The sequence below is a fragment of the Euprymna scolopes genome, chromosome 11, assembly GCF_053919585.1.
Source record: "Euprymna scolopes isolate OS-2025 chromosome 11, ASM5391958v1, whole genome shotgun sequence".
Classification (NCBI taxonomy): domain Eukaryota; kingdom Metazoa; phylum Mollusca; class Cephalopoda; order Sepiida; family Sepiolidae; genus Euprymna; species Euprymna scolopes.
The window spans coordinates 40012780-40032736 of record NC_136492.1 but is presented as its reverse complement, the minus strand read 5'-3'; the positions used below and the strand labels follow the sequence as shown (position 1 = coordinate 40032736).

The following is a 19957-nucleotide window of genomic DNA, read 5'->3' as shown; positions in this document are numbered from 1 at the left end:
TTCATACCAGCGAGGGAAAATCAACCCCTCCATCGAGGTAGAAAAAAAACAAGAGGAATTTTAACCACCTCCACAATAACAGGCATTTCGCCATTTCGCCCCACCCTCTCAAAAATAATCAGGAGGAATTTTAAACACCTCCACAATATTTCGCTCCACCCCCAAAAAAATAACCAAGAAGAATTTTAACCACCTCCACAATATTTCGCCTCCCCCCAAAATAAACAAGAGGAATTTTAACCACCTCCAAAATATTTCGCCCCACTCGCACAAAAATAAACAAGAGGAATTTTAACCACCTTCAAAATAGTTCGCACCCCCCCCCCCAAGATAAACAAGAGGAATTTTAACCACCTCCAAAATATTTCGCCCCACCCGACCAAAAATAAACAAGAGGAATTTTAACCACCTCCACAATATTTCGCCCCACCCTCCCAAAAATAAACAAGAGGAATTTTAGCCACCTCCTAAATATTTCGCCACACCCGCCCAGAAATAAACAAGAGGAATTTTAATCACCTCCTAAATATTTCGCCCCATCCCCAAAACTAAACAGGAGGAATTTTAAACACCTACACAATAACAGGCATTCCGCCATTTGACGCCCCACTCTCCCAAAAATAAACAGGAGGAATTTTAACCACCTCCACAATATTTCGCCCCACCCCCTAAAAAATAAAAATAAAATCATGAGGAATTTTAATCACCTCAACTGTAACAGGCATAGGGCCACTCTCCTCTCTCCCTCCCCCCCCCAAAAAAAAAATCAGGAGGATTTGTTTTTCACCTCCTCCCGGGAAAACCTTGCGCACACACCCCTAAACCTGTCTGGTCTCTCGCCATTTTTTTTTTCAATAAGAAGGACAATCTTATACATTTTACTTAAACAATCTTATACATTTTACTTAAACAACACTTGCAACAATATTAAAAAAAATAAGTAACATTTTAACAAAACAAAATTGCTTCTTTACTGTTTCTGTTTTCGACAACACTAAAAAAACAATATAATTCAACACATTAAAACCCACAACCGAAAAAAATAGCATTTAACAATTATAAGTCTATTTTTTTCTTTCAAATTTTTCTCATTTATTGTACTAACCGATTAAGAAGTCCCTGTGCAATTTTACAAGCAAGAAACATATGTTATCTTCATCGTTAGAAATACATAACACTTCACGTAAGCAATTCTTTTTTTTCTTTTTTTTTTTTTTTTGCGCATGACAAAAATGTTTTTCTTTTAAATCAAGATAAGTCTCTTTTCTTTCTCCTTTTCTTTTTAACAACAATTAAAATATAAAGTTCGTATGCATGTGTACAGAAAAATTTGTTTAAACATTCTCCAGTTTTTCTGTAAACGACAATTTTAATAAAAAGAAATGTTCATTGTGACCGTCTATTTTTTTATTTTATTTTCCTTATTTTTTTTTTTTTAAGTGCACAGATCATCGGCCTGCGTCTCCTAATTCCCCTCCCCTCGTGAATCGTGAACAGTGGTAAAAAATAACATTAAAATTCTAAAATTGACCTCATTGCAATCACCCATCGCGTCAACTTTGATCTTCGTCAGTAACTCACTCTCCAAACATTAAACTTTCATTTATCCACGTTCTCAACATATCCACTCTCTAAATACAATTTTTCAATGGTTCTTCATCTGCCGCCGGATCATAGAACCGACGTACTCCACGTGCTAGTGTGTCATATCCCTAACTATCCAAATTTCTGGATGCTTTTCCTGCATCCCACAAAAACTCATGCTCCGTTTTCTGCCAACCTGGCCAAGTCGAATCACCATGACTTAAATTTTTTTTTTTTTTAACTATCGCCCCAACCCCCATCACCTAGCATGCGACGTAAGACAAATCCCCGTTTCCACAACAGATGAAGTTCTCATGAAATTCCTTAATATCAACGCACGTAGATGCTGCTAGAAGTTCTTGTAAACCGTGAGTGTAAAGACGGGAGAACACCGCGTCGCCACAAATATATGGACAAAAATTTAAATGTTTAGCAATTCCTATCCTAGGCTTACATTTCCACAAAGTAACAAAATGACGCGCCGCCATGCTTTCCGATGCCACTTTAACACCGAGTGAACGCAATCCATGCATCAGGAGTTGATGCATGTGGCCACATCTCATGTTCCTAGTAAACATGTGGGGAGAAAAAACTTCACAATATGTGAATTGCTCCCCTCACTTTTATACTCCTTCAATACAAATCACTATCTAATATCAAACTTTCCCGAAATAATTATCATCTCTGAGGCTCCCCTCCCACTAGCATGTTGCACCCCGTCCCTATTTTCATCTCCACCTGGAGCGACCTTTCAACAAAGAGAAAAAAAAAATCTAGAGAAAAAAAAATCAATCCTAACAAAAATGATCAGCGAAATAAAAAAAAAATGTATACAAAAAAGAACGACATTGTTTTTTGTCTTTCTTTTAAAAAACAGTACAGTTTCTCCTATCTCTTTAAGTATAAATGTAACAAAAAATATAGAAAAACTGTGACGAATCCCACTATATTAAAAACACATCGAATTTCTGTTCACACAGATGTGTGCGACCCCCACGCTCACCCTACATATTTTTTTTTTGAACATGGGGGTCACCACTTATCAAGGCCGGAAGGCCACTCAGGGATAAGAGTTATTGCATGTACAGTAATCAATGAGATAATATTGTAGTAACCATTAGTATTGGAGATTTGATAGAGTGTCTTACTTAAGGGGGCGGTTTGTCAGGAATTTGTTTATGTTGGATTTGAAGACATCCAAGGTGTAGTCAGGTGGGAAACAGGCGAACGGAAGAGAGTTCCACAACCGTGTACTTCTGAGAAAGAAGCTCTGCTCATGAAATCTACGTTTGGATTTAGGTACAGATAAAGAATGGGGAAAATTATTGACAGTAGTTTCAGCTAGACGGGTGTTTCTCGTGAAAGATTGGCGAGAGGGGACGAGAGATTGGAGCTCAGGCGAGCAGTTGCCATGAAAATAACGATAAAACAAAGACAGGCTCGCAACGTCTCTTCTGTGGGAGAGAGGCTGCAGGGAAGAGAAAAGGGCATCCCCCACCAAACCACGAAGTCTATTTTGTACTCTGCCGTCTAGCGCATCTAGATGTCAACTGACTGTCTCCTCTGTCTTGGTATCTCAGATCGCCCACCCCATCCTGGCTATTGAAAGCTGCCCTTCCCTGTTTTATCAGTAGGTTTCTATTGTTATTGTTTGCTACTTCCTATCTATTGTTGATTGTAGGATATTTCCTCTTTCTTTGTTTATTCTAAGCCATTTCCTATCCCTTTGTCTATTCCCCCCTCTCAGCACTTCTGCCCTTCCCTGTTTTATCTGTAGGTTTCTATTGTTATTGTTTGCTACTTCCTATCTATTGTTGATTGTAGGATATTTCCTCTTTCTTTGTTTATTCTAAGCCATTTCCTATCCCTTTGTCTATTCCCCCCTCTCAGCACTTCTGCCCTTCCCTGTTTTATCTGTAGGTTTCTATTGTTATTGTTTGCTACTTCCTATCTATTGTTGATTGTAGGATATTTCCTCTTTCTTTGTTTATTCTAAGCCATTTCCTATCCCTTTGTCTATTCCCCCCTCTCAGCACTTCTGCCTTTCCCTGTTTTATCTGTAGGTTTCTATTGTTATTGTTTGCTACTTCCTATCTATTGTTGATTGTAGGATATTTCCTCTTTCTTTGTTTATTCTAAGCCATTTCCTATCCCTTTGTCTATTCCCCTCTCTCAGCACTTCTGCCCTTCCCTGTTTTATCTGTAGGTTTCTATTGTTATTGTTTGCTACTTCCTATCTATTGTTGATTGTAGGATATTTCCTCTTTCTTTGTTTATTCTAAGCCATTTCCTATCCCTTTGTCTATTCCACCCTCTCAGCACTTCTGCCCTTCCCTGTTTTATCTGTAGGTTTCTATTGTTATTGTTTGCTACTTCCTATCTATTGTTGATTGTAGGATATTTCCTCTTTCTTTGTTTATTCTAAGCCATTTCCTATCCCTTTGTCTATTCCCCTCTCTCAGCACTTCTGCCCTTCCCTGTTTTATCTGTAGGTTTCTATTGTTATTGTTTGCTACTTCCTATCTATTGTTGATTGTAGGATATTTCCTCTTTCTTTGTTTATTCTAAGCCATTTCCTATCCCTTTGTCTATTCCCCTCTCTCAGCACTTCTGCCCTTCCCTGTTTTATCTGTAGGTTTCTATTGTTATTGTTTGCTACTTCCTATCTATTGTTGATTGTAGGATATTTCCTCTTTCTTTGTTTATTCTAAGCCATTTCCTATCCCTTTGTCTATTCCCCTCTCTCAGCACTTCTGCCCTTCCCTGTTTTATCTGTAGGTTTCTATTGTTATTGTTTGCTACTTCCTATCTATTGTTGATTGTAGGATATTTCCTCTTTCTTTGTTTATTCTAAGCCATTTCCTATCCCTTTGTCTATTCCCCCCTCTCAGCACTTCTGCCCTTCCCTGTTTTATCCGTAGGTTTCTATTGTTATTGTTTGCTACTTCCTATCTATTGTTGATTGTAGGATATTTCCTCTTTCTTTGTTTATTCTAAGCCATTTCCTATCCCTTTGTCTATTCCCCCTCTCAGCACTTCTGCCCTTCCCTGTTTTATCTGTAGGTTTCTATTGTTATTGTTTGCTACTTCCTATCTATTGTTGATTGTAGGATATTTCCTCTTTCTTTGTTTATTCTAAGCCATTTCCTATCCCTTTGTCTATTCCCCTCTCTCAGCACTTCTGCCCTTCCCTGTTTTATCCGTAGATTTCTATTGTTATTGTTTGCTACTTCCTATCTATTGTTGATTGTAGGATATTTCCTCTTTCTTTGTTTATTCTAAGCCATTTCCTATCCCTTTGTCTATTCCCCTCTCTCAGCACTTCTGCCCTTCCCTGTTTTATCTGTAGGTTTCTATTGTTATTGTTTGCTACTTCCTATCTATTGTTGATTGTAGGATATTTCCTCTTTCTTTGTTTATTCTAAGCCATTTCATATCCCTTTGTCTATTCCCCCATCTCAGCACTTCTGCCCTTCCCTGTTTTATCTGTAGGTTTCTATTGTTATTGTTTGCTACTTCCTATCTATTGTTGATTGTAGGATATTTCCTCTTTCTTTGTTTATTCTAAGCCATTTCCTATCCCTTTGTCTATTCCCTCCTCTCAGCACTTCTGCCCTTCCCTGTTTTATCTGTAGGTTTCTATTGTTATTGTTTGCTACTTCCTATCTATTGTTGATTGTAGGATATTTCCCCTTTTCTTTTTTTATTCTTAGCCATTTCCTATCCCTTTGTCTATTCCCCCCTCTCAGCACTTCTGCCCTTCCCTGTTTTATCCGTAGGTTTCTATTGTTATTGTTTGCTACTTCCTATCTATTGTTGATTGTAGGATATTTCCTCTTTCTTTGTTTATTCTAAGCCATTTCCTATCCCTTTGTCTATTCCCCCCTCTCAGCACTTCTGCCCTTCCCTGTTTTATCTGTAGGTTTCTATTGTTATTGTTTGCTACTTCCTATCTATTGTTGATTGTAGGATATTTCCTCTTTCTTTGTTTATTCTAAGCCATTTCCTATCCCTTTGTCTATTCCCCCCTCTCAGCACTTCTGCCCTTCCCTGTTTTATCTGTAGGTTTCTATTGTTATTGTTTGCTACTTCCTATCTATTGTTGATTGTAGGATATTTCCTCTTTCTTTGTTTATTCTAAGCCATTTCCTATCCCTTTGTCTATTCCCCCTCTCAGCACTTCTGCCCTTCCCTGTTTTATCTGTAGGTTTCTATTGTTATTGTTTGCTACTTCCTATCTATTGTTGATTGTAGGATATTTCCTCTTTCTTTGTTTATTCTAAGCCATTTCCTATCCCTTTGTCTATTCCCCTCTCTCAGCACTTCTGCCCTTCCCTGTTTTATCTGTAGGTTTCTATTGTTATTGTTTGCTACTTCCTATCTATTGTTGATTGTAGGATATTTCCTCTTTCTTTGTTTATTCTAAGCCATTTCCTATCCCTTTGTCTATTCCCCTCTCTCAGCACTTCTGCCCTTCCCTGTTTTATCTGTAGGTTTCTATTGTTATTGTTTGCTACTTCCTATCTATTGTTGATTGTAGGATATTTCCTCTTTCTTTGTTTATTCTAAGCCATTTCCTATCCCTTTGTCTATTCCCCCCTCTCAGCACTTCTGCCCTTCCCTGTTTTATCTGTAGGTCTCTATTGTTATTGTTTGCTACTTCCTATCTATTGTTGATTGTAGGATATTTCCTCTTTCTTTGTTTATTCTAAGCCATTTCCTATCCCTTTGTCTATTCCCCCCTCTCAGCACTTCTGCCCTTCCCTGTTTTATCTGTAGGTTTCTATTGTTATTGTTTGCTACTTCCTATCTATTGTTGATTGTAGGATATTTCCTCTTTCTTTGTTTATTCTAAGCCATTTCCTATCCCTTTGTCTATTCCACCCTCTCAGCACTTCTGCCCTTCCCTGTTTTATCTGTAGGTTTCTATTGTTATTGTTTGCTACTTCCTATCTATTGTTGATTGTAGGATATTTCCTCTTTCTTTGTTTATTCTAAGCCATTTCCTATCCCTTTGTCTATTCCCCTCTCTCAGCACTTCTGCCCTTCCCTGTTTTATCTGTAGGTTTCTATTGTTATTGTTTGCTACTTCCTATCTATTGTTGATTGTAGGATATTTCCTCTTTCTTTGTTTATTCTAAGCCATTTCCTATCCCTTTGTCTATTCCCCTCTCTCAGCACTTCTGCCCTTCCCTGTTTTATCTGTAGGTTTCTATTGTTATTGTTTGCTACTTCCTATCTATTGTTGATTGTAGGATATTTCCTCTTTCTTTGTTTATTCTAAGCCATTTCCTATCCCTTTGTCTATTCCCCCCTCTCAGCACTTCTGCCCTTCCCTGTTTTATCCGTAGGTTTCTATTGTTATTGTTTGCTACTTCCTATCTATTGTTGATTGTAGGATATTTCCTCTTTCTTTGTTTATTCTAAGCCATTTCCTATCCCTTTGTCTATTCCCCCTCTCAGCACTTCTGCCCTTCCCTGTTTTATCTGTAGGTTTCTATTGTTATTGTTTGCTACTTCCTATCTATTGTTGATTGTAGGATATTTCCTCTTTCTTTGTTTATTCTAAGCCATTTCCTATCCCTTTGTCTATTCCCCTCTCTCAGCACTTCTGCCCTTCCCTGTTTTATCCGTAGATTTCTATTGTTATTGTTTGCTACTTCCTATCTATTGTTGATTGTAGGATATTTCCTCTTTCTTTGTTTATTCTAAGCCATTTCCTATCCCTTTGTCTATTCCCCTCTCTCAGCACTTCTGCCCTTCCCTGTTTTATCTGTAGGTTTCTATTGTTATTGTTTGCTACTTCCTATCTATTGTTGATTGTAGGATATTTCCTCTTTCTTTGTTTATTCTAAGCCATTTCATATCCCTTTGTCTATTCCCCCATCTCAGCACTTCTGCCCTTCCCTGTTTTATCTGTAGGTTTCTATTGTTATTGTTTGCTACTTCCTATCTATTGTTGATTGTAGGATATTTCCTCTTTCTTTGTTTATTCTAAGCCATTTCCTATCCCTTTGTCTATTCCCTCCTCTCAGCACTTCTGCCCTTCCCTGTTTTATCTGTAGGTTTCTATTGTTATTGTTTGCTACTTCCTATCTATTGTTGATTGTAGGATATTTCCCCTTTTCTTTTTTTATTCTTAGCCATTTCCTATCCCTTTGTCTATTCCCCCCTCTCAGCACTTCTGCCCTTCCCTGTTTTATCCGTAGGTTTCTATTGTTATTGTTTGCTACTTCCTATCTATTGTTGATTGTAGGATATTTCCTCTTTCTTTGTTTATTCTAAGCCATTTCCTATCCCTTTGTCTATTCCCCCCTCTCAGCACTTCTGCCCTTCCCTGTTTTATCTGTAGGTTTCTATTGTTATTGTTTGCTACTTCCTATCTATTGTTGATTGTAGGATATTTCCTCTTTCTTTGTTTATTCTAAGCCATTTCCTATCCCTTTGTCTATTCCCCCTCTCAGCACTTCTGCCCTTCCCTGTTTTATCTGTAGGTTTCTATTGTTATTGTTTGCTACTTCCTATCTATTGTTGATTGTAGGATATTTCCTCTTTCTTTGTTTATTCTAAGCCATTTCCTATCCCTTTGTCTATTCCCCTCTCTCAGCACTTCTGCCCTTCCCTGTTTTATCTGTAGGTTTCTATTGTTATTGTTTGCTACTTCCTATCTATTGTTGATTGTAGGATATTTCCTCTTTCTTTGTTTATTCTAAGCCATTTCCTATCCCTTTGTCTATTCCCCTCTCTCAGCACTTCTGCCCTTCCCTGTTTTATCTGTAGGTTTCTATTGTTATTGTTTGCTACTTCCTATCTATTGTTGATTGTAGGATATTTCCTCTTTCTTTGTTTATTCTAAGCCATTTCCTATCCCTTTGTCTATTCCCCTCTCTCAGCACTTCTGCCCTTCCCTGTTTTATCTGTAGGTTTCTATTGTTATTGTTTGCTACTTCCTATCTATTGTTGATTGTAGGATATTTCCTCTTTCTTTGTTTATTCTAAGCCATTTCCTATCCCTTTGTCTATTCCCCCCTCTCAGCACTTCTGCCCTTCCCTGTTTTATCTGTAGGTTTCTATTGTTATTGTTTGCTACTTCCTATCTATTGTTGATTGTAGGATATTTCCTCTTTCTTTGTTTATTCTAAGCCATTTCCTATCCCTTTGTCTATTCCCCCTCTCAGCACTTCTGCCCTTCCCTGTTTTATCTGTAGGTTTCTATTGTTATTGTTTGCTACTTCCTATCTATTGTTGATTGTAGGATATTTCCTCTTTCTTTGTTTATTCTAAGCCATTTCCTATCCCTTTGTCTATTCCCCTCTCTCAGCACTTCTGCCCTTCCCTGTTTTATCTGTAGGTTTCTATTGTTATTGTTTGCTACTTCCTATCTATTGTTGATTGTAGGATATTTCCTCTTTCTTTGTTTATTCTAAGCCATTTCCTATCCCTTTGTCTATTCCCCTCTCTCAGCACTTCTGCCCTTCCCTGTTTTATCTGTAGGTTTCTATTGTTATTGTTTGCTACTTCCTATCTATTGTTGATTGTAGGATATTTCCTCTTTCTTTGTTTATTCTAAGCCATTTCCTATCCCTTTGTCTATTCCCCCCTCTCAGCACTTCTGCCCTTCCCTGTTTTATCTGTAGGTCTCTATTGTTATTGTTTGCTACTTCCTATCTATTGTTGATTGTAGGATATTTCCTCTTTCTTTGTTTATTCTAAGCCATTTCCTATCCCTTTGTCTATTCCCCCCTCTCAGCACTTCTGCCCTTCCCTGTTTTATCTGTAGGTTTCTATTGTTATTGTTTGCTACTTCCTATCTATTGTTGATTGTAGGATATTTCCTCTTTCTTTGTTTATTCTAAGCCATTTCCTATCCCTTTGTCTATTCCCCCCTCTCAGCACTTCTGCCCTTCCCTGTTTTATCTGTAGGTTTCTATTGTTATTGTTTGCTACTTCCTATCTATTGTTGATTGTAGGATATTTCCTCTTTCTTTGTTTATTCTAAGCCATTTCCTATCCCTTTGTCTATTCCCCCCTCTCAGCACTTCTGCCCTTCCCTGTTTTATCTGTAGGTCTCTATTGTTATTGTTTGCTACTTCCTATCTATTGTTGATTGTAGGATATTTCCTCTTTCTTTGTTTATTCTAAGCCATTTCCTATCCCTTTGTCTATTCCCCCCTCTCAGCACTTCTGCCCTTCCCTGTTTTATCTGTAGGTTTCTATTGTTATTGTTTGCTACTTCCTATCTATTGTTGATTGTAGGATATTTCCTCTTTCTTTGTTTATTCTAAGCCATTTCCTATCCCTTTGTCTATTCCCCCCTCTCAGCACTTCTGCCCTTCCCTGTTTTATCTGTAGGTTTCTATTGTTATTGTTTGCTACTTCCTATCTATTGTTGATTATAGGATATTTCCTCTTTCTTTGTTTATTCTAAGCCATTTCCTATCCCTTTGTCTATTCCCCTCTCTCAGCACTTCTGCCCTTCCCTGTTTTATCTGTAGGTTTCTATTGTTATTGTTTGCTACTTCCTATCTATTGTTGATTGTAGGATATTTCCTCTTTCTTTGTTTATTCTAAGCCATTTATTATCCCTTTGTCTATTCCCCCCTCTCAGCACTTCTGCCCTTCCCTGTTTTATCTGTAGGTTTCTATTGTTATTGTTTGCTACTTCCTATCTATTGTTGATTGTAGGATATTTCCTCTTTCTTTGTTTATTCTAAGCCATTTCCTATCCCTTTGTCTATTCCCCCCTCTCAGCACTTCTGCCCTTCCCTGTTTTATCTGTAGGTTTCTATTGTTATTGTTTGCTACTTCCTATCTATTGTTGATTGTAGGATATTTCCTCTTTCTTTGTTTATTCTAAGCCATTTCCTATCCCTTTGTCTATTCCCCCCTCTCAGCACTTCTGCCCTTCCCTGTTTTATCTGTAGGTTTCTATTGTTATTGTTTGCTACTTCCTATCTATTGTTGATTGTAGGATATTTCCTCTTTCTTTGTTTATTCTAAGCCATTTCCTATCCCTTTGTCTATTCCCCCCTCTCAGCACTTCTGCCCTTCCCTGTTTTATCTGTAGGTTTCTATTGATATTGTTTGCTACTTCCTATCTATTGTTGATTGTAGGATATTTCCTCTTTCTTTGTTTATTCTAAGCCATTTCCTATCCCTTTGTCTATTCCCCCCTCTCAGCACTTCTGCCCTTCCCTGTTTTATCTGTAGGTTTCTATTGTTATTGTTTGCTACTTCCTATCTATTGTTGATTGTAGGATATTTCCTCTTTCTTTGTTTATTCTAAGCCATTTCCTATCCCTTTTCTATTCCCCCCTCTCAGCACTTCTGCCCTTCCCTGTTTTATCTGTAGGTTTCTATTGTTATTGTTTGCTACTTCCTATCTATTGTTGATTGTAGGATATTTCCTCTTTCTTTGTTTATTCTAAGCCATTTCCTATCCCTTTGTCTATTCCCCTCTCTCAGCACTTCTGCCCTTCCCTGTTTTATCTGTAGGTTTCTATTGTTATTGTTTGCTACTTCCTATCTATTGTTGATTGTAGAATATTTCCTCTTTCTTTGTTTATTCTAAGCCATTTCCTATCCCTTTGTCTATTCCCCCCTCTCAGAACTTCTGCCCTTCCCTGTTTTATCTGTAGGTTTCTATTGTTATTGTTTGCTACTTCCTATCTATTGTTGATTGTAGGATATTTCCTCTTTCTTTGTTTATTCTAAGCCATTTCCTATCCCTTTGTCTATTCCCCCCTCTCAGCACTTCTGCCCTTCCCTGTTTTATCCGTAGGTTTCTATTGTTATTGTTTGCTACTTCCTATCTATTGTTGATTGTAGGATATTTCCTCTTTCTTTGTTTATTCTAAGCCATTTCCTATCCCTTTGTCTATTCCCCCCTCTCAGCACTTCTGCCCTTCCCTGTTTTATCTGTAGGTTTCTATTGTTATTGTTTGCTACTTCCTATCTATTGTTGATTGTAGGATATTTCCTCTTTCTTTGTTTATTCTAAGCCATTTCCTATCCCTTTGTCTATTCCCCCCTCTCAGCACTTCTGCCCTTCCCTGTTTTATCTGTAGGTTTCTATTGTTATTGTTTGCTACTTCCTATCTATTGTTGATTGTAGGATATTTCCTCTTTCTTTGTTTATTCTAAGTCATTTCCTATCCCTTTGTCTATTCCCCCCTCTCAGCACTTCTGCCCTTCCCTGTTTTATCTGTAGGTTTCTATTGTTATTGTTTGCTACTTCCTATCTATTGTTGATTGTAGGATATTTCCTCTTTCTTTGTTTATTCTAAGCCATTTCCTATCCCTTTGTCTATTCCCCCCTCTCAGCACTTCTGCCCTTCCCTGTTTTATCTGTAGGTTTCTATTGTTATTGTTTGCTACTTCCTATCTATTGTTGATTGTAGGATATTTCCTCTTTCTTTGTTTATTCTAAGCCATTTCCTATCCCTTTGTCTATTCCCCTCTCTCAGCACTTCTGCCCTTCCCTGTTTTATCTGTAGGTTTCTATTGTTATTGTTTGCTACTTCCTATCTATTGTTGATTGTAGGATATTTCCTCTTTCTTTGTTTATTCTAAGCCATTTCCTATCCCTTTGTCTATTCCCCCCTCTCAGCACTTCTGCCCTTCCCTGTTTTATCCATAAGTTTCTATTGTTATTGTTTGCTACTTCCTATCTATTGTTGATTGTAGGATATTTCCTCTTTCTTTGTTTATTCTAAGCCATTTCCTATCCCTTTGTCTATTCCCCCCTCTCAGCACTTCTGCCCTTCCCTGTTTTATCTGTAGGTTTCTATTGTTATTGTTTGCTACTTCCTATCTATTGTTGATTGTAGGATATTTCCTCTTTCTTTGTTTATTCTAAGCCATTTCCTATCCCTTTGTCTATTCCCCTCTCTCAGCACTTCTGCCCTTCCCTGTTTTATCTGTAGGTTTCTATTGTTATTGTTTGCTACTTCCTATCTATTGTTGATTGTAGGATATTTCCTCTTTCTTTGTTTATTCTAAGCTATTTCCTCTTCCTTTGTCTATCTCCCCCCCCCTCTCAGCCCTTAGTAGCTCAAATCCACTCAGGGCCACTTTATAGTATCACAATATTAGTAAGCAACACAGAATCTTCTGTGTTTCATCCCCATAGGGACTCAACAGGCTAATATTTCTATGGGGATGAAATGTGGAAAATCCTGTGTAACTTAATTGCTATATATTTTGATAACTTATGTGGATGCATGAAATAATAATAATCTATATAATATTTCTCTTAATTTGTGTATGTGTATGTATGTACATAATAATATAAAAGTCAATTTACATAGTTTAGATAAATTCAACTAGGAATCAGTTTCCAAAGCAAAGATAAAACTCAGTATTTAAAAAATTAATTTCAATAATTATTAATAAATAAAGTATTAAATTGAGATTAAATCATTCTGATTTGTATTGTTCTTATCAAAATGGGAACAATATTTACAATTTTTTTTATCTAATTTTCTAATTTTAAAGTCTTCTGGTTATATTATCTTGAGCAATATTCGGTACAAATCCAGAATTCAACCTACATTAAAAAAATATCCAAAAAAACATCTCTGTGTCACCGGCTTATTTAAGCCATTTCTTTTTTGTTTTTTCGATTTTTACATTTAACATCGTTCGTTTGCCTTACATTAGTTTTTTTTGTGTTTTTTTTCGATGTTTGATTCCCCCCCCCGCTTAAATTTTAACGTTGTTTTCTTTTTTTACTTCGCTTATAACAAACAAACCTGGTCATTGACCTCATTTGCTGAATAGCTATTGCTCTACGACTTCCGTGCGCGCACCTGTCGATTTGGTTCTTACTTAAATAAATTTAAACATCTTTCAGTAACTCATTCTGGCTGGCCGATTTTATTTTCAAACTTCGCTTCAAGGCTTCGGGTTCGATCCTACCCCCCCCCCCCCGGTTTCTTTTTTATTTAACAGCACACACACACACCTACAAACACCCGGGCAACGTCGGGTAACCTCGCTAGTCTATATATATAAAAGCGAAAATGTGTGTATGTATGTATGTGTGTTCGCTTTTTGTGTATGTCTACAAAATGCTCTTTTCGCCGTGATTCTCGGTTGGCTCGCTCCTTCTTAAAACTTTTTATATGCTGTCTAAATAATAATATCTACGACTAAGGAACTCAGGTCGCAGCTATCTTTAATTTACTTGACTTTTAAAAGCTACTTTCAAGATATTTTTTGATCGCCGCGTAGCGGGATAAACAGAAACTGGCTTCCAGCGCAAAATTAGGTCAAACATCATGCGACTTAACGTTCTCGCACTTGTTAATTTCACTTTATAAACGTCAACTTAACACACTTATCAATTCATCTATTCCCGTGTTCGAGATGGTTAGGTCGCAGTTTTTTTTTTCCATTTCCTTTCCACCTCCGCTTCAAAGGTTCGGGGTTCAAACCTACTTTTTTACTAAAACTTTTTTTTTTTTTTTACACCTCCAAACACCTGGCCAACGTTTTTTTTTTTTTTTTAACAGGGTTGTTTTGATCTACCCCCCCAACACACACACCTCCAAACAACCGAGTACCTCCCCCCCCAGTCTAATCATAAAAGGTATAATCTTGCTACAACACAAATAAAAATGTATAATGTCGACAAGGGCACAGTTAGGCACAAATTGATGCTTTCAAAGCCGCTCCTATCTTGGATGACATTGGTTTGGGTAAAATTTGATAACGAACATCAACACAAAAAAAATCAGGTCTCAAAAGTGTGTGTGTGAAAAATAACATGTATTGCTTTATTTATATTGAATCTTATTTCTTTCACCGATTTATTAAGTTAGAAACGGTTGTCCCTGGAAGAATTTACTCTTTTATGGGAAGAAAAGAAAACTATAAAAAAATTTTAATGACAATAATTCTAAAAAAACAACGAAAAGCATTTTTTTAAATTTTTTTAATTAGAAAAAAAAAAAAAACTTAGTCACACCAATTAAAGTATATTGCCACTGTAAAGACCACTGTAGTATGGACCATATTATAGGACCAATTCGTTCATATTGTGTTTAAATTTCTGAATGTTAGTACTGTTGGGGAAACAAAGCAGGAAGGGAATTTTAAAGGCTGGGGAAAGAAGCTATCAAAGTAGAAAAAGCATCTAGTATCCTTTAGTGTGAAGGGGTGGAATTTAGCAGCTAGTGGGGTGGGTCAGAGGTATTTTTTAATTTTCATTCTAAAAAATTATCTGTTTGTGTATTCATATGTGTATTCATATGTTCACTAAAAACTTTTGTCATCTGCATCAGACCTGGTCAAAACCGGTACCATCTGAAAGAGCAAGCCTCAGCCGCATAATATGTGAAAATTAAAATAAAAGATTAATTCTGTGGTAGTTAACTGGACTATTTTTTTTCGAAGGAAGGATCACTTTTTGTATCGCGATTTTTGCAAGTCATGCACGTGTATCAAACTAAAACTGTTTAAAAACATTATTTTGCAGGGTAATGACATAAGTTGTCGTGGTCCAATGGGCAAAAGCGTTTATCTTTTCTCTTCTTTCGCATTTCAAATACGAACCTGCCTACCGCCGCTAATTTTTTTTTTTTTTTTTTTTTTTGCAGTAGTACGGGCACTCGCTGTTATTTTGATTGAAAGAAAACTTGTTTTGATTCATTTATTTATTTAGATTTTTAGAGAGTGGGTTCCAGTGCTTTTCTTCGTATCCCTTCTGTCAAAATATCTGGAGGAAAGGTTGTCACCTACTTCTTTGGGCGATTCTGTTTTATTTTTTAAATTGTTGTGGGGAGGGGGGGTATCAATGAAAGTGCTCAATATCCTTACTATATCAGCTATGCCCAAACCGAACTTCATGTCCACCCGGGCAACACCAGGTATCCATGCTAGTATATATATATATATATATATATATATATATATATATATATATATAATATAAAGCTGAATGTCTGTGTGTGTGTGTGTGTGATCACAAATAGGCTCCTATATAGTTGACTATTTTAAAAACTGATTACATATAATGATAGATGTATCGAGACACAGGAATGGGTATGTTTGTTGTGGCAGAACAGTGGTTCATTAAAATTGTGGGGTCTGCGTTCGCGCCTGGTCCACAAAGTATGGAAATAAAAAATTTTAAAATTTAAAAAAAAAACGTTTACAAGTGTTTTTGATACAGATGTACATAAGAATACTTTGATAAGTATGTTTTAACTTAAATAGGGATGGTATAATAAAATTGTGGGGTCTGCGTTCGCGCCTGGCCTCCATAGAATGGAAATAGGCACAAACTTTAATAACGACTTTTCATATCTATCTGCGTAAGTATACTTTGATAATTATGTTTCAGTTTGAAGAAATATGGCATAATAAAATTATGAGATGTTCGTCCGCACCTGACCTCCATAGAATAGAAATATGTCACAAAGTTTAACAAGGTTTTTTTATATAAAATATATAAAAAGATATAGGGAAAACGAGATAGGTAATAGAGAAATAGGTAAATAGAAGGCTGATTATGGTAAAGAGAGATAGGTAATAGAGGGATAGGTAAATAGAATGCAGATACAGGTAAAAAGATAGGGAGATATGTAAATAGAAGGCTGATTATGGTAGAAAGAGATAGGTAATAGAGGGATAGGTAAATAGAATGCAGATACAGGTAAAAAGATAGAGAGATATGTAAATAGAAGGCTGATTATGGTAGAAAGAGATAGGTAATAGAGAGAGGAAGATAGGAGGCTGATATAGGTAAGAGAGATAGGTACATAGAAGGCTGATACAGGTAAAGAGAGATAGGAAAATAAGAGGCTGATATAGGAACAGAGATATAGGTAATAGAGAGATATGTAAATAGAAGGCTGATATAGGTAGAAAGAGATAGGTAATAGAGAGGAAGATAGGAGGCTGATATAGGTAAGAGAGATAGGTACATAGAAGGCTGATACAGGTAAAGAGAGATAGGAAAATAAGAGGCTGATATAGGAACAGAGATATAGGTAATAGAGAGATATGTAAATAGAAGGCTGATATAGGTAGAAAGAGATAGGTAATAGAGAGAGGAAGATAGGAGGCTGATATAGGTAAGAGAGATAGGTACATAGAAGGCTGATACAGGTAAAGAGAGATAGGAAAATAAGAGGCTGATATAGGAACAGAGATATAGGTAATAGAGAGATATGTAAATAGAAGGCTGATTATGGTAGAAAGAGATAGGTAATAGAGAGAGGAAGATAGGAGGCTGATATAGGTAAGAGAGATAGGTACATAGAAGGCTGATACAGGTAAAGAGAGATAGGAAAATAAGAGGCTGATATAGGAACAGAGATATAGGTAATAGAGAGATATGTAAATAGAAGGCTGATATAGGTAGAAAGAGATAGGTAATAGAGAGAGGAAGATAGGAGGCTGATATAGGTAAGAGAGATAGGTACATAGAAGGCTGATACAGGTAAAGAGAGATAGGAAAATAAGAGGCTGATATAGGAACAGAGATATAGGTAATAGAGAGATATGTAAATAGAAGGCTGATTATGGTAGAAAGAGATAGGTAATAGAGAGAGGAAGATAGGAGGCTGATATAGGTAAGAGAGATAGGTACATAGAAGGCTGATACAGGTAAAGAGAGATAGGAAAATAAGAGGCTGATATAGGAACAGAGATATAGGTAATAGAGAGATATGTAAATAGAAGGCTGATTATGGTAGAAAGAGATAGGTAATAGAGAGAGGAAGATAGGAGGCTGATATAGGTAAGAGAGATAGGTACATAGAAGGCTGATACAGGTAAAGAGAGATAGGAAAATAAGAGGCTGATATAGGAACAGAGATATAGGTAATAGAGAGATATGTAAATAGAAGGCAGATTATGGTAGAAAGAGATAGGTAATAGAGAGAGGAAGATAGGAGGCTGATATAGGTAAGAGAGATAGGTACATAGAAGGCTGATACAGGTAAAGAGAGATAGGAAAAGGAGAGATAGGTAAATAGAAGGCTGATATAGGTTTTACACATCTCTCTTTACCTATATCAGCCTTTTATTTACCGATCTATCTCTTACCTATAGCTTTATTACCTATATCTTTACCTTCTAATAATAAAATGAACTCATCAAGTAATTTTTCTTTATTATGGTGTCTGATCTTTCTTAGCTAAGTGGGTATAAGGATTAAGGCATTGTTCATGTATAGATGAAGAATAGAAAAAATATACTAACATTTGAAAATCTGTACATTTTTTGAAAAAGGAGAAGGGGAAATGAAGTAATTAGGATTGAAAATAATATTTATTAAAGGAGAATGCTAGAATCGAACTCAGAGATCAAAATTTAAAAAGAATACATATTGCAATTTAGATACGATGATAGGAATGTAGAGAATTGTCCGTCATATTAGAAACTAGCGTCTGCACCGCATTGGCACACACAACACCAAGTCAAACACAAAATCGAGTACACTCAACATCAAATACACTTAACATCGTCTTACCATCAACACTTACTTTGTGAACTCGGAGTATGGGAAATTCTCATATGCACAAAACAAAAAATACCCTAACTAAGAGTAAGGATAATGAGTAAACCTTGGATAAAATGATGATTAAAATTATTACGAACTTGCCAGGTTTCGAACCTAGGATCTTCTGATCCATAGTCAGAAGTATTATCCATTGCACCACAAGTCCTGTTCATGTGCTGAAAGATGTTATCGCATCTTTATACAGACGGTGCTAAATTCCATTGACATGGGCAGATAACTTTTTCGACAATTGCACAAAACGGCCCAAAACACCTTATTTTGGGCTTTTTGTGTGACTCGGCGTTGTTCATTACGAACCATATATAGATTAGACTCACACCTTTCAGGGAAAAAATAATCTTTCAATTCAGTGCATCCATTCGAAAGTTTTATTAGTATATATATACACACACATAAATAAATAAAAAAAACTTTTAGAATTTTATAAATAGTATAGATAACTATACAACTAGTTAAGTCAGAGTTAGGACAATGAAAATTAAGAAATGTCTTTGTGTTGCCAGAAACGTGCTGGAGTCATACGTAATATGTAAAATCCATGTGAAAAACATTCAAAAGTTTGGGCCCGTTCTGACGTCAACAAGAAAGATAGATTCAATATATTTAGTTAAATTAGGGTTAGAAATCAGTCAGTCAAGAGAGAGTTCAGAGTTACAGCTTGGAGAGTTGGGAGAGAGGAGAGTTGAGTTAGCTAAGCCCCTTTTGGAAGCAAAGTAGAAAGGGAGGCAGACAGTATAGTAATTCTGCAAGGTATTAAAATCCCTGATCATGCTCATCCAGCTGGATTAACTCTCATCATGTCGTTGTAATCCTTTGTCTTCATCATTATTTCACCCAGGAGGTAATGGGTTTTGTCTTTGTCTTTGTCTTTGAAAAGAACTTGATAATGAACCCCTTTTAAAGTGTTAACTGTATCCTCTTCTTTATCATGAATTCCCTTTTCCGTGTTAAAAATCCCTTCACAGCTCTTTCAGTCTTCAACTATAAAAATGAACTCAACAAGTAATTGTCTCATCATCACCATCGTCGCCTTATACACCATGACGTCTTGTTATACGTCTCGTCCTCTATTGTATCTTTGTTATTTGACGTCCCTATTATATGTCTTGTTCCCGTTATGTACCCCCTGCTATGCTATAATAACAATCTGGATTACTTGTGAGTGCTTCTGACTTCTCAGGAATTGTACTTATAAGAAACTGTTTTGACCAGTTTATTCAAATACAGTAGCATTAATCTGTTCTGGGGTTGGGATTGTAAGGTAAAATCGCTGGGCCTAAGCAAACTTTTATGCAGTACAGTATATAATACACATGTATATAAGCAAATAACATTATAAATAACAAGGCGGGGGAGGTACTGTAACCAAGGGCCGAAAAAACATTGTATTCCACATCGTGATCCACATCATCACCTGAAAAAAATGTATCCCGATGCCACTGTATCCTGGGGTTCTACTGTGCATCTTTTCTTTTCTTTTTTATTGTCATTTCACCTCAAACAAGGCACAGGGCCACTTGGTCGTGAGGGGCTACTATTTGGGACCAGATTTTCAGGGATAATATTTATGGAGTTGGGAAGCAAGATGTCTATTCACATTACACTTGAATTTCTGTATGTCAGTACAGTCAGGGAAGCAGGGGCCCAGAAGAGCATACCAAATTGCAGCAGATTGAGGAAAAGAACTATTCAAGTAGAAGGCTTTATGGCATTTAGGAATCTCTACAGTGTAGGGGTGAGATTTTGCTGCTTGTCTGATTTGTTGAGGGTATTTTCGTCGGGTTAGGGTACTAATGTTCAGAGTTTTTCAGAGCACTTGCCATTGAAATACTTGTAAAA

The 19957-nt window shown here is 36.6% G+C and overlaps 1 protein-coding gene and 1 non-coding gene across 2 annotated transcripts in view; one reads left to right on the top strand and one right to left on the bottom strand.

The window, feature by feature from the left end:
* Positions 1-19957, top strand: part of LOC145287842 (mitochondrial enolase superfamily member 1-like) — a 400234-nt gene that overhangs the window by 6654 nt on the left and 373623 nt on the right. The gene's annotated exons all lie outside the window — the stretch shown is intronic.
* On the bottom strand, positions 18191-18263 carry Trnah-aug (transfer RNA histidin (anticodon AUG)). The gene has a single exon. It is a non-coding gene; the product is annotated as a tRNA-His (tRNA).